Source organism: Botryllus schlosseri, chromosome 16 (genome assembly GCF_051294905.1).
Source record: "Botryllus schlosseri isolate E-star chromosome 16, Bs_hap1, whole genome shotgun sequence".
Taxonomy (NCBI): Eukaryota; Metazoa; Chordata; class Ascidiacea; order Stolidobranchia; family Styelidae; genus Botryllus; species Botryllus schlosseri.
In genome coordinates, this window is record NC_137251.1 from 10,739,588 (window position 1) to 10,753,591 (window position 14,004).

General features: G+C 40.4%; 1 pseudogene across 1 annotated transcript; it reads left to right on the forward strand.

The window, feature by feature from the left end:
- Positions 1-4,737: 4,737 nt before the first annotated feature.
- LOC145459312 (aldose reductase-related protein 2 pseudogene) lies at positions 4,738-5,890 on the forward strand (annotated as a pseudogene). Its single transcript, XR_013921344.1, has one exon. The product of XR_013921344.1 is annotated as an aldose reductase-related protein 2 pseudogene (transcript).
- The last annotated feature ends 8,114 nt before the right edge of the window (positions 5,891-14,004 follow it).

Here is a 14,004-nt window from a genome sequence, read left to right on the forward strand (position 1 = left end):
TACGAAGCAGTTGCTACAACTTCATGACCCACATCAACATAATGGCCGTCTGAGATGAAAATATCTTACTGTTCAAACTCATTTTAATTGCCAAATTGCCCATAGCTTACTGATAAAAACACATTGTCGTTTAGAGATGTTTTGTTGGGGTTTGTGGAAAAAAAAGTTGGAATAGTAAGGTCAATCAGCGTGACTTCAAATGTTTGTAAAAATCCATTTTCCGAGGACAACTTCAAGATGTGCTGCTAGATGAAAGATTACCGGACCACATAATCTGACTTATCGACCTCGCCTACCGACACATGCAGCATTCATTTTTGTCGCTTCCTTTAATGTTAGCCATTCTTAAATCCAGTGTGGATTCCTCTGGTTTGCATGCTGTATGCCAAGGTGGCTGTTTGGGTGTGTAATTAAAATACTACTTCAAGTCGTTTCGGCGCCCTCCTATCTTTTCATTATATCGCAATCTTGTGGTGTATTGATTTGTTAAAAATATTGTTAAAATGATGATGATGATGTTACGAACTGAACTTCAATTTTCACGAATTCAGTAATTCTAATTAAAATCCAATTTGGAAAAAGTGTGTAGTTGTAATTCTAATTCTAATCTAATTTGGAAAAGCCTAAAGTTTTCTAGTTGTCTTAATCTGCTCCGGTTGGAGAATCGAATCAAAACTGCACATTGCACAACTGCGATCATAAAAGCCTTTCTCTAATTGATTACCTTTAGCGCTGCATTACTACGGAAAGAGAAAAGGCTGGTCATATATTCGCGTCAATCGTACTGTGCCGGGTGGTTACATTTTCATGGACAGCGTTCAACATGCGTATTGCTGTGCTCAATGTTCATCGTTCAACTAAGTCAAGTCATTTCGCTTGCAGGAGTTCGTTCATATCCATCGCTTCATATTGTTGAGTAGTCACAATTGTATCGTTCGGAGGGTTCTGTAGTAAGTAAGGGTTCATTGATTGTACTTTCCGATAATCCGCGGTTCATGAAGGTTTCATTGCAATGTCATACTTGCGGTATTTTCTAGAGCGTAGTTCGACGCGCACGGACCAGCCTTCGTCCGTGAGCCAGTTGGACAAATATGAAAGGCACGAGGCACACAATACAACTTTTACGGTGACTGGATAAACGCGCTTTACAAATATCTATAAAGCAATGCAGTACTATACGTATCAAATACTCCCGCGTTTAGCAATCGCGGCATCATTTATGCTCAATTGCTCAATTAGAACTCGACCGATATCGGATTTTTGAACGGATACCGATAACCCCATATATTAAGCCGACATTTAAAAATATCGCATGTCGCTTAAGACGCATTTCCAGAAATTCGCAACATTTGTATATACACGATGCAGGTTTGCAGTCATTGTTATGCTTGAACAATAAATACTGTACTAGAAAGGCTGAATTTGAGTGCCTGTAAACTGAGGTGGCCGGTAACAAAAACGGTACTACTCTTTGAGTTGGCTTTTCCTTATACTTACACCAATTACTCAAGTCAGTAAATAATTGGTTATGATTTTAGGCTAGTTCTATACCTCCAATTACCAATTTTCAGTTCGTTGACCTGTAACGAATTTGGTCAAATGCTAATAGATATCATTATCGTGACTCAAACAAGACCTTGGTAGCTTTCACATCTCAATTAACGCCCACATACAAATGAATGTAGCCTGACTTTATTCGATTTAGATCGTCTTCGTTCGTGACACCGTTATTCAATCTTTGGCATTTCGAACCATCGAATGAACGCGGCGATACCACCAGGGATATTTCTATAGAATTCCCATCTAAACTTCCTATCTAGATGTTCCTGGACACCACAAGCAGATGAGACCAGCTCGCGTCCATCAGCGAAAGTCTGCGATGGCATGAATTTTGACTTGGAAATTGTGATGTCTAATGTGTTCACTACATTTCAATGTATCCGACACCCTACGTAATTGTAGCTTTTTCTCCGCCCAGACCTTCAACTTTCCTTACCGTAAATTCTCTTTCCGGTGAAGTCAAGCAATCAGACGTATCCACTTCGACCTATACAATCATTGATATATAGCAGATGCCGGGAACCTTTTTAAAAAAAAGAGTCATATTGACCCTAAATTTTCAATTTTAATTCCCAAAGACCCACCATCGATGCCACCCGTTACGTTACATTCGAGGATTGGTGACGTCATTGAAGGAACCAAAGTTAGCTACATTCGTATTATTAATATTAATTCACGACATTTCAGTGTACGCTTATCGCCATATTTGGCCTTTTGCATCACGACATTGATATTGTTACAGCAGTTCAGTTTCAATGACTTCGTATCTTCATTCGATTGCAGGCGCTTCAATCGTTCCCTTTCATTCTTCAGTCACAGACTCTCGCATGCATCCAAGAGTATAGGGTTACCATATTTTGGAAATCTGAAAAGAGGATACATTTTCAAAATTTTCAGACCTACAATAATGGAGTAAAATCCGGAAAAATTGGTATATTTTTCTCGACTTTGTGGTTGGTTGACTAAAAAAATGCCATTTGTCCAACTCGGCTCCAGAAATTGACACCGTTCTTGAATTCTCCGTTGGTTGACTGAAGAAAAAAAGGTCAATTTTCCGACGGAGCGTTACTTCAGTAATGATTTACTGTATCTCAGTCGAATTTTACCCTATATTTATCCGAAATTCTCAAAAAAGAGGATAAGTTCTCAAAAATGAGGACACATTCTCCAAAAAAGAGGACATTTGGGCGTACTCCGAGGACACTTTCCAAAAGGTAAAAAGAGAGGACCAAGAGGACGTATGGTAACCCTGTCCAGCGGGTCTCTGGTGTCGACTTCTTACTGCGTGGCTTACTGTGTATCTGAGCTGTTGAAGACACTGTTAGTGCAGCGGGATCAGCGATGAGGAGCCCAGATAACCTCTGACACACAGAAACTAGCCAGAACTGGGGTTCGAACCAGCCACCAGTGGTGTCTAGGATAACTACATAGGATTCGTGATGTGCGTCATGTTTTCTGAGTAAACAATGATGCGATGTTATTACGCCGTTACATTTGAGCATCCGAGACAATAAACAACTACTAGTCGGCAATATTTGAGATAAATTTCACGATTTTGAAAAGGGGGCTTGCGCGAACCTAAATCCCTGGACATGCCACTTTTGACCCTACAAATCATTGTCTCAGCTGCCACAGGTATAATGATTCCGATCGTTATGAAGATTTGCCAATCAGCAATTTGATAGATGAGATGCGAATGAAGTGCTAAACTAGGAATTTAACAAAGAGTCATAATTTATCATGAAAAGAGCCATATATGGCTCGCGAGTCATAGGTTTCCGGTGTATAGCGAAAGGCCGAAGACCAGTTTCTCCTCTGTGACGTCATCTACAGACATTACGTCGCTGTTTATTTTTCAATTTGCTTTAATTTTTTAGTTTATTTTGTATTGTTTTTTCCGGAAATGGACATAGACGCAGGGGTGGGCAAACTTTTGAGCTCGCGGGCCGCATTCAACATTTGAATCCATTTGCGGGCCGCATTATATAAAATTGGGATGCTAAGCCAGAATTCAATATTGTTATTTGATTATATAGTGACTGATGACATGAAAATGATGTATGTATATGTATTTCTATAATTAAAACAAACCAAACATTGATTTGATGATAACGTACACGCGTCAGAAACATTGGCAACAATTGAAAAGCTACTAAGCTGGTCGTCCTCGTTGTCAAAATTAGGGACGAAAGTCGGTTGTCCCTATTTTTAGAACTGAATGTGGATTTTTGAGTCCGTGAGCAGCTATCTGTTCATAGATTTGCTGATTGTAATTTTGGCTTAACTCCAGGATACACGATGCCGGCAGCATCATAACCATGATACGTTTAAACACATTTCTGCAATATATAAATATTATAAATTCACACATATAAAGAACGAATCTATCTAACACACTCGGTTTTTCTAAGTACAGCACCAAAAGTAATAAACTTGCTCGTGTTGCCAATCTAAAATCACACCCTTGGTCCGAATTAAGTCATGTACGTTTCACTTTCTGTGATATTTAGCAATTGAAACTTTTCAAAATGCATGGGCCGCGACTCGAGGTCGGGCTATTGCGTCATCAATGAAATATAAAATGCTACAGCTTTATCATGTGGAAATATGTGATTCTAGGCTGTTATGAATAGAGCCCGACCAATTATTATCGGTTCACCGATAATATCGAGTCGATATTAGACTTTGAAAGAATTTCGGTATCGGCCATTGGAGATTAAAAAATATCGGCAATTTTCGTGACGTCACAACATGATGGTATCAAGACAGAAATATATATTCCTTGACCGCTAGACTGGGAATATTGCTATATTCTATATAGCTTACACTTTCAAGGTGTGCAGATGCAGCCTTTCTAGTTTATTTCATGTTCAAGTATACAATGGCTGTAGAGCTGTTGAAATAAATGCTCTGAATTTTGAAAATGCCCCTTTCGAGGTAGATTCCCCCTTATTTGAATATCGGCTGAATATATCGGTGTTATCGGTGAAGGTGTTAGATATCGGTTTTATCGAAAAATTCAATGTCGGTCGGGCTCTAGTTATGAATGTATTGCGTTTAATATTTACGTCATGCTACACTGGACGCTCAATTGCTGTGGCGATCCTTCCCATAAGGCGAATTCATTAAATGACAAAGCATGATATCCTCGTGTTTGACGAGGTATCGATCGAACATAGCCGGTCAAACATTAACGAAACAATGTAGTTACTACCCACGCCGTGTCTGTATAGCACACATTCGGATAGAAGCGTAAAAACTGACTGTCATCATGTCGAAAACTCACCAGATTTTGAATACCGGAGCGAAGATACCGACCGTAGGCTTAGGCACATGGAAATCAAAACCAGGAGAAGTGAAAGCAGCGGTAGAGGCAGCAATTGACGCAGGATACCGACACATTGACTGTGCCCTGATCTATGGGAATGAAAATGAGGTCGGCGAAGGTATCGCAACAAAAATCAAGGAAGGCGCAGTAAAAAGAGATGATCTTTTCATCACAACGAAGCTGTGGACGACATATTACAATGGTCGCATTAGCGAAGGTATTCAATCAAGTCTCAAATCTTTACAGTTGGACTACGTTGATCTATATTTAATGCACTGGCCGTTTGCTCTCGATGGTGGTCCAGAAAAACAGCTTTTCCCACTGAAAGACGGAAAAACAGTGAAAGACGAAAGCATCCACTACACTGAAGTGTGGAAGGAAATGGAAAAGATTTACGAAAGGGGGCAAGCCAAGGCAATCGGTGTTAGCAATTTCAATACTTATCAGCTGAACAAGCTGTTGGAAAACGCGAAGGTCGTACCCGCAATGAACCAGTACGAATGTCATCCATATCTTGGCCAGGATGATTTGTTTTCCTTTTGCAAGTCGAAAGGAATTGCTGTGACAGGCTATAGTCCGTTTGCTTCACCCGATCGCCCAGCGCGCAAAGACGATGATCCAGTTTTGTTGGACGATCCTGTCCTGGCTGAGGTGGCGAAGCGACGTGATAGAACCCCGGCTCACGTGATCCTGCGATATTTGATACAGCGCGGTCTGATCGTAATACCGAAGAGCGTGACGCCTTCTAGAATCCAAAGCAATATCTCAGTAATGGACTTCGCATTGACCGATGAGGACATGGCTGCTGTGAAGGGTATTGAGCGAAACTGGAGAGCCATCGCGTTTGACAAGTGCGATCACCACAAGTATTACCCGTTTCGACCCAGTTATTCGGAATGAAAAACTGCTAGCTTCAGCCACGTAATTACTAATTAGGTAGTCGAGATTGTACATTATTTCAAAAGGCAACGTATATCAAAATAAATTTGCGAATGTGATACATACAGTAGTGATTGTGAATATATAGGCCTGCTGGTCATTGAGGCGGGACTGTGAGTTCTGGGTCAACGACTATCATTGTTTATAGTCTAGCTATTAAGTAGCCCATATGCACACTGCACAGTCTTCTTTGTACTTTGACCAGTATCTTCACATTTGCTGCTTGGGGGTCGTTAAATAACTCATAAGAAATTCCGAGAAATCTCACAGAACTCAATTGCTGTGATACCGCAACAACGTGATCAGTCCATATATGTTCTGTCGAGCAGGTGGATGGATATGATACCAAGTTTAGGTTTGAGTTGAGGCCAAAGTCATATATGCCCGACTTGTAAGTTATTGAGTAGGCTAGAGATCGTACAGTACACTTCATTCTTACATGCTCGGGTTTGTGCATATCCCGTGAATTAGTGATGCAGACTTAAATCTTACACCATAAACTAATTGTAATTTGGTGTAGGTGTGGGCCGATTCGCAGTCGGCATGGGGGCTTAGGGTGGGTGGGTGTATGATTATGAGGAGTGATGCTTACAACTACACTACAATGTAGGCCTACATCAAATATCTATATATTATGTGTAACTAATAAAGTTATATTCATTCGCAAGTGGACGTTAAATAGGATGTGAAAGCTACCAAGGTCTTAGGTTTATATATATATCGTCTGCAGTGGCGGCTCGTCCTATAGGGCAACTGGGGCATTGCCCCACCTAAAATTCTGTTCAATAACAATTTAACCATTTATAGACGCACAGCGCTCAATATATACCGAGATCACAGCGAAACCCGCGTTCTTCTTGTGCTTTCGCTTGCAAATGCCCATACATAGAGAAGTCTCTGCGAAAATCGAATTCTCTTCTGTGTTTTCGCTTTGTGAATGCCTAGCCGGGGCTTGCCCCGGTAGCGCTCATAACAAGCTTTCACTATCTATTCTCTCAAAGCCGCGCACAATTAAGAAACGGTGATATACTCTCTCCTATTCGTAAAATGGCCGAGCAACCGGGGCATATATGCCTGTCGCCCCTAAGGTGTGATGTAACAATCGTATCTATATCTGAACTCGGATACCGTGATATGCGTTGAGTCGACCTTTGCTGGTATAGGTCGATTTTGATGGTGTTTCACACCATGATAATTCTTGAAACTTGGTATGTCATGTCGTGATGGTGGTATTTAACACTGTCCTAAGTTTCAGGGTTTCTACTCAAAGTTTAGGGTAGTAATTCCGTTTCCAAAGTCGAGTGTGTGCTGATCCGTCATGTATCGCAAACATATTTCACGCAAAGCCGGTATTGGTCTCCATTAATTTTAACGATGCTCCTTAGCTAGATCCGTCATGAGCTTTTACATGGTATGTCTTGATTTTAGTATCGAACGCTGTGCCAAGTCTCAAGGTTGGCACTCAATGATTAGGGCAGAAATTTCGTTATCAAGTTCGAGTATGGTAGAGATGTGCGCTGATCTGACACTTGGCCTACCTAACGCATTGCGGATTTCACGCAAAAGCCGGTGTATCTGTGTTCCATACTGAGATAGGTGATGAGATGATGATAACATGAAACAGTTTACTAACATCCTCGGTTTGCATTCAAATATTTAGTTTTATTTTATATTCTCCAATGTCAATTTCACCGTGGAATGGTGGCCTTCGGGCCATTTGCTCACAATTACAACCCCTGTCAAGCGCGATAGCTGTTTCGTTTTCGATGGCGGCTAACAGCTTATCGCTTGATCAGCCTATTCCTCAGTAAATTTTACGCAAAATTCGGCGTTGATCAATTCGTATTAATTTTGACAGTGTACCATACCGAAAACGGTCATGAGGCTACTTCTCGATGATTTCATGTAACAGTTTACCAAGTTTTCGGCTTTCATCCACGTATTTATTCGGTAATATATTTTCCGAAGGCGATTTTGCAGCAGACATATAGACAGTAGACACTATAGACCGTAAGTCGTATGTGTCGTGTGACAATCTCCAGCCTCAAGGTCAAAATCTCCCAAGCTGTACCGGGACCGAATTTCCGAGGCTGCTATCCGTAGTTCTTCAGAATGATGTTTTGGATTCAATATGACATTCCCTTGTCCAATCTATGAGATAACAATTGCGTATGTGTCCGAACTCGTTGACCTTTCCAGTAAGGCATACGCAATCTCTCGATTTATAGTCATTTCCATTTCTGCAGATAAGTAGTCAGGTCAAGTGCGAACATGAATCGTGTTGAATCTTTGCTCCGTACGCCGTTTAGCCAGCTGCCTTTAGAGCAAAAATTAGAGGTAAAGCGACTAGGTCCGTATCAGCCTAGAAATTGCCCATTGGTCCAATCGTACGCCGGAGGAAAACGCACTCGTGCCTTTTCTTCAGCGCATTTCGATAAAAATGAATGGCTTACTTATAGCGAGGATAAAAACGCCTTGTTTTGCTTTTACTGTCTTTTATTCGACAGTGCCGGTACCGGAAGCAGTGGCTCTTGTTGGAACAAAATTGGTTATCGCGATCTGAAGCATTTGTCAGAGCGTGTGAAAGCGCACCAAAAATCCAAAAATCATTGTTTACGGGAAATTCATGTGACCATCATGAACGTTGAAAAACGCTACTGTGACGTCATATTGATAACAAGTCGCTTGCGGCCCTTGCCCCACCACCCGATATTGTCACGAGCCGCCACTGATCGTCTGTTATCGGCGCAACAAAGCATTCATTCTATATTATATGTAGATACTTCTTACGCAATGACGAGCGAAGCTAATTCTGACGTATTAATGAGCAGTGACGATTGGAAGTCAGACGTTTGTGCTATCACTAACCTCAACCTGGTATAATATCTCTTCCTTGTTCACGAATGTTCAGTTTATGTCATAGTTCTTCTACGTACAGATTAAAAGTAATCGTCCTTCCTCTAGGAAATCGATTAAATATAGGAAGTAGTCGATTACGATTACGATTACTTCGGATTTTTCTAGAATGTAATCGATTGCGATTACGTTTACTTGAAAATGCTGTAATCGTCGTAATCGATTACTATTACTAATCGCGATTACCCCATGTCTGACAGCATCACGCCAATGCCAGTATCACGGCAATACAAAAAGCTACCGAAAGTAGGCTTGCGAAGAAAAGGCTGTTTCTCCTGATCGAAAGTGAGATAGCCTACCTTCTCTACCTTGCCAAGTAATCTTTTCTCACTTCGTAAGGATGTTAAAAGTTCCGAAGATTTCCATTCCAAGTCCCAAAGCTTATGTCAGATCAATAACTCGTGTTGATGGACTACTCTACGTTCTGAATCATCTTCGATTTCAAAATCTTCATCATTAGGCCTGCTATCCCTAAGATCTTCATCTTGATCCAAATTATCGAGAGTATAGGAGTTTCAAATTACACTGGATAAGCTGAATGGGGCATTGGGCCTATAGCTGATAGTAAATGTATAGTTTATTTTTCTTGTCATATCCTGCAGTTTGCATCAAAAATGTGTGTCAAATATCCTCGGATGATTGCATCCTCAAACCAAAAATTGGTTAAAGCATCGGCCTAGATCGATACCAGTACCTTTTATCCTAATAATTCAATCGAGCGCTTGGCTATATAACTTATCATATGGTAAAAGTGTGGATTTTTATATGTTATGGAAAAAAAATACGGCTAAATTCGTGACAATTTGCCTATTTTGGGCATATATCGTAGAGCAAAAACTTGACGTGATGGAAGAAAACCAGCGGCATTTTTGGAATCAGCACGCCAAAATTACTGTAAATCAAGTGCAAAATCAAAGTCAACAAATTTTTCGCACAAAATTGTTGCCCAGTGTAATATACTAATTTCCTCACTTTTAACAGTCTTCGGTCCTACTCGCAAGTATCAGTACTGATAGGCGAAATATACGAATAATGTGGTAAAGCTTTACTATACTCGACAAAGTTACAATGAAATGCCTGTTTTGACCGTCCCGGTCTCTATAGCAGGGATGGTGTGAGCCGCTGAAAGGTTCGGTGTGAACGCGAACGTGAACCTATGACGTCACGCGGCTTCATATTACTAATTCCAATCCTACATTTCCGTAAAGTAATATATTTATGTAGCCAACACGTTACCACGCTATGCAACGATGCTGAAGTAACAGCTCACTTTTCAAACATCACCAAATGTACCAGCTGACACTGTCAAATGCTATGATAATGCAATACAATAAATATCTTCCGTCGTTTTGCCAACACTATCAATTTTGTTGATGTCGATAACACTGGCAATCACAATTTTTGTTGACTTTGATCAAAAAATGTATTTCGATTAACTTTTGGGCGCTGAATTCAAAAATGACTTCCGTTTATTCTCGAGCACAGGAGTAGGCAATTATTTTCATCTGCGGGCCAAATGAGAAGTGGAAAATACGTTGGCGAGCCGACTGAAAATTTTGAGCTATAATTTCCAGTGTATTTTAATTTTATTTCTAAATTACATTGTTAATGAATGCTGCTCAAGGAATGTGTTGATGTTGGGCAATGAATGAGAAAGTGGCGGATAGTTAAAAAAATATCTATTTGCCGTCATGATTCGAAACAATGTTAAACATGATACATTCTTAACTCTCTTTAAACCCCTATCCACGTTCTTCTATTAAGACTCTAAAACAGTGGTTCTCAAACTTTTTAGGCACGCCTTCCTTTATGATCGTGAAAAATTTTGCGCGCCCCTTATCATGATATCACAAAATATTAAAAACTGCGACTAGAATGCTACCAATCCCAACGGATGGATAGACGGCACGGAAAGTTATGGCTGTTGATGAGAGACTTCTGAAATATTAAAATCGGACAATACACATAGCAATAACTATAAACTGGCGGTAAATCACGCGAAGCGCGATTGTTTTCCATTAAACTCCGGCTTCGCGCCCCCTTCTGATGCTTTCACGCCCCTCAATTCGAGAACCACTACGCTGAAATGTATATGCAATAGTACAAAGAATATTTCCTTGGCCACAACCTTCCGAGCAGTGTGCAGCTTAAATAGCCTTGATGTTGAACTAAGCTTGCAGTTTTTCTGAACATTGGCCTACCTTGACCGAGTTTTTCGTGTTTTTGTCATAAGACCGACTTTGATCAAAATATTTAGTCTCAGCGATATGCTCGGCAAAAACTAAAAGGATGGGTTTACCCCAGACTCCAGTATACAAATATTTAGTGCTCTAACGTCTAAACCTTATTTGAATTTCAGTTATCGGATTTCTTTTTTTGGCATGCCCGTTAAACCTTTATGGGTGATAGATATGGTGAGTCATAAGTAATCGCGAGCACTGATTGACTTGTGTTACGAATTAGGGATTTGGAAACATATCATGTAACAATTTGAAACACATACCGTATAATGCGCAATGTGACAATCGCAACAAAGGAGGTTTGAACTAAACTATACGGAAAGAGTGATTTCCTGTGACTTTGATTGCTCCTCATACCATGACAGATTGTCTTTATTTTGAATCTGGATTACGCATGCGAGGTACGTATACCTGTAGGCAGCGTAATCGTGGCATATTATTGAACAGGCTTCAAAGTAAACGAACTTCTTGTTCAGTTGATACAGCCTATATGGTCTTAGTCATTCAAAAATTAAGTTTAATGTTTTGAAGTCCACGCAACCTTTCGCGGGCCGCACAGAATAGCTTTGCGGGTCGCATTTGGCCCACGGTCCGCATCCGCACTTTGCCCAGTTCTGCTCTAGCACGTCAAGTTTTTGGGTTAGGTACCCACCACATTGCCTCATAATCCACATAAAAGTACTACTTTTATTATTTTGTGTTTGTTGTATAAAACGTTTCAAAAACCACAAGCAGTCGAAAGTAAATCAATAGACTCCAAATAAACATTTGCACTGCTTTATTTGGTTGGTTTAAACTGATATTACTTCTGACGGACAAATAAAGTGTGAGTTTCAGGGCCAAATTTACGCTAAGAACTCAATTCTGTGGGTTGTCTCGTTTGATACTCGAGCAATAGTCAGCTAACATATGTAGGCTCCAATCTACTCTGGTATCTTAACCCCATCATCTTCAGATATTGGGGGATACTTTCTCCTTGCCCATCGCTGACTATGCCAAGGTTTTCCGGGAAATTATTTAGATGTTTTAGCTTTTTCGAATGTCTTCTGTCCGACATAAACATATGGCAGCGCAGTGGCATATGTGGATCAGGCTAACATGTGCATCCATCTTGTCTGACCACTAAGAATAGGCCTACACAATATTGCAAAGCTGACACATATGATCCAATCGTGCTAGTGATATTGCAACAGTTCAGTGTTTCTGTATTATTCCAGAAGACTAACTGAGCGTGCCATTTTATTGACTGCCACTCTTTAGGATCCTCTCTGAGCTACCAATAGACCTTTTCCATTCACTTGAGTTGTAAATCGGGATTCCTAACTCCTCCAGCAACCCATGGTAACGATATTATGCCAATGCCAGTATCACGGCAATACACAAAGCTACCGAAAGTATCCCTACGATGAAAACGCCGTTTCTTATAGTCGAAAATGAGATATCTTCTCTCTCTTGCCAAGTAATCCTTTCTCAATTCGCAAGGATTGAAAAGTTCTGAAAACTTCTATTCCATGTCCCAAAGTCTATGGCAGATCATTTAACTTGTGTTGAAGGATTACTCCACGTTCTGAATCATCGTCGACTTCAAAATCTTCATCAATAGGCTTGCTGTCCCTACGATCTTCATCTTGATCCAAATTATCGAGCGTATAGGAATTTCAAGGTACACTGGGAAGCTGAAAGGGGCATTGGACCTACAGCTGATAGCAAATGAAATGCTTATTTTTCTTGCCATATCCTGCAGTTTGCATCAAATATGTGTCTGAAACATCCTCTTATGACTGCATCCTCTAACCAAAAATGGGTGAAAGCATCAGCGTAGATCGATACAAGTACCTTTTTTCTTAATAATTCAATTGATCGCTTCGCTATATAACTTATTATATGATAAAAGTGTGGATTTCTGTATAGTATGAAAAAGTAATATGGCTAAATTCGCGAAAATTTGCATATTTTGGACATATGTCGTAGAGCAAAAACTTGACGTGACAGAAGAAACCTAGCGGCATTTTGTTAGACTCAGCACGCCAAAATTAGCCTAAATCAAGTACAAAATCAAAGTCAACAAATTTTTCGTTCAAAATTGTTGCCCAGTGTAATTGATTGGTTGATTAAGCACAATTAGCTTACTATCTAGGCTACATGTAGTGTATTTCGTTCCTGCTGTTATGTGATTGCTGGCAAAGCTCACTGCAGAGAGTCACTAAATATTCACAAACGAAAAGCTGAATATTTCGATAAATTTTTCAATCAAAGTAAATGATTTTTGAAATTGGCAAGGTGCATGCTCGTTTAGTGCTGAATATATTGTCATGCTGCCACGCGGAGAGTGGTCCCAAGTTGAAATGCAACGACTTTCAACCAAACACTGTAATATATGAAAAAGCGTCACAGTGCAAGGTTCGTTTGCGAACGTGAACCTTCAAATTTCAGAGGTTCCAACACAGAACGCGAACGTGAACCTCACGCTCACACCATTCCTATAATAGTCTCTATAATCATATGACTTGGTCGAGTCATGCACAATGACTTGAGTACACTTCTATAGTCAATACACAATTGACTTAAGTCGAGTCGAGTCATTGTCCGTATTTAAAGAAAATGACTCGAGTCAAGTCGAGTCATCCAAAATCGCTACTCGAGTCATTACAACCCTGCGGTAAATACACCAAAGTCGTCGTGAGAGATCCCGGTTCTCGGTAGCAGTACAGTTCGAAACGCTGTAGCTTAATCTGGGATCCTCCTCCAACGTGTTACTCGTCTTTACAAGCAAAGTCCAGGAAAAGACTGATGAAGGAAGTATACAAGGGACCGAATGAAAAGGGTTACGAACATGGAAAAGCGGGTAAGGAAAGACAGACGAAAGTTGAAGATGGACCACTGCTACATCGAACACTGGGCCGAGGTGATATCTGTTCACTGCATCGCACTTTGTCCTGTGTATCCCATTGTATAGAATGCATTGTGTGCCATGAACTGATGAAAATGTAAAAGCCTACGATTATTACGATCATTTTTAAT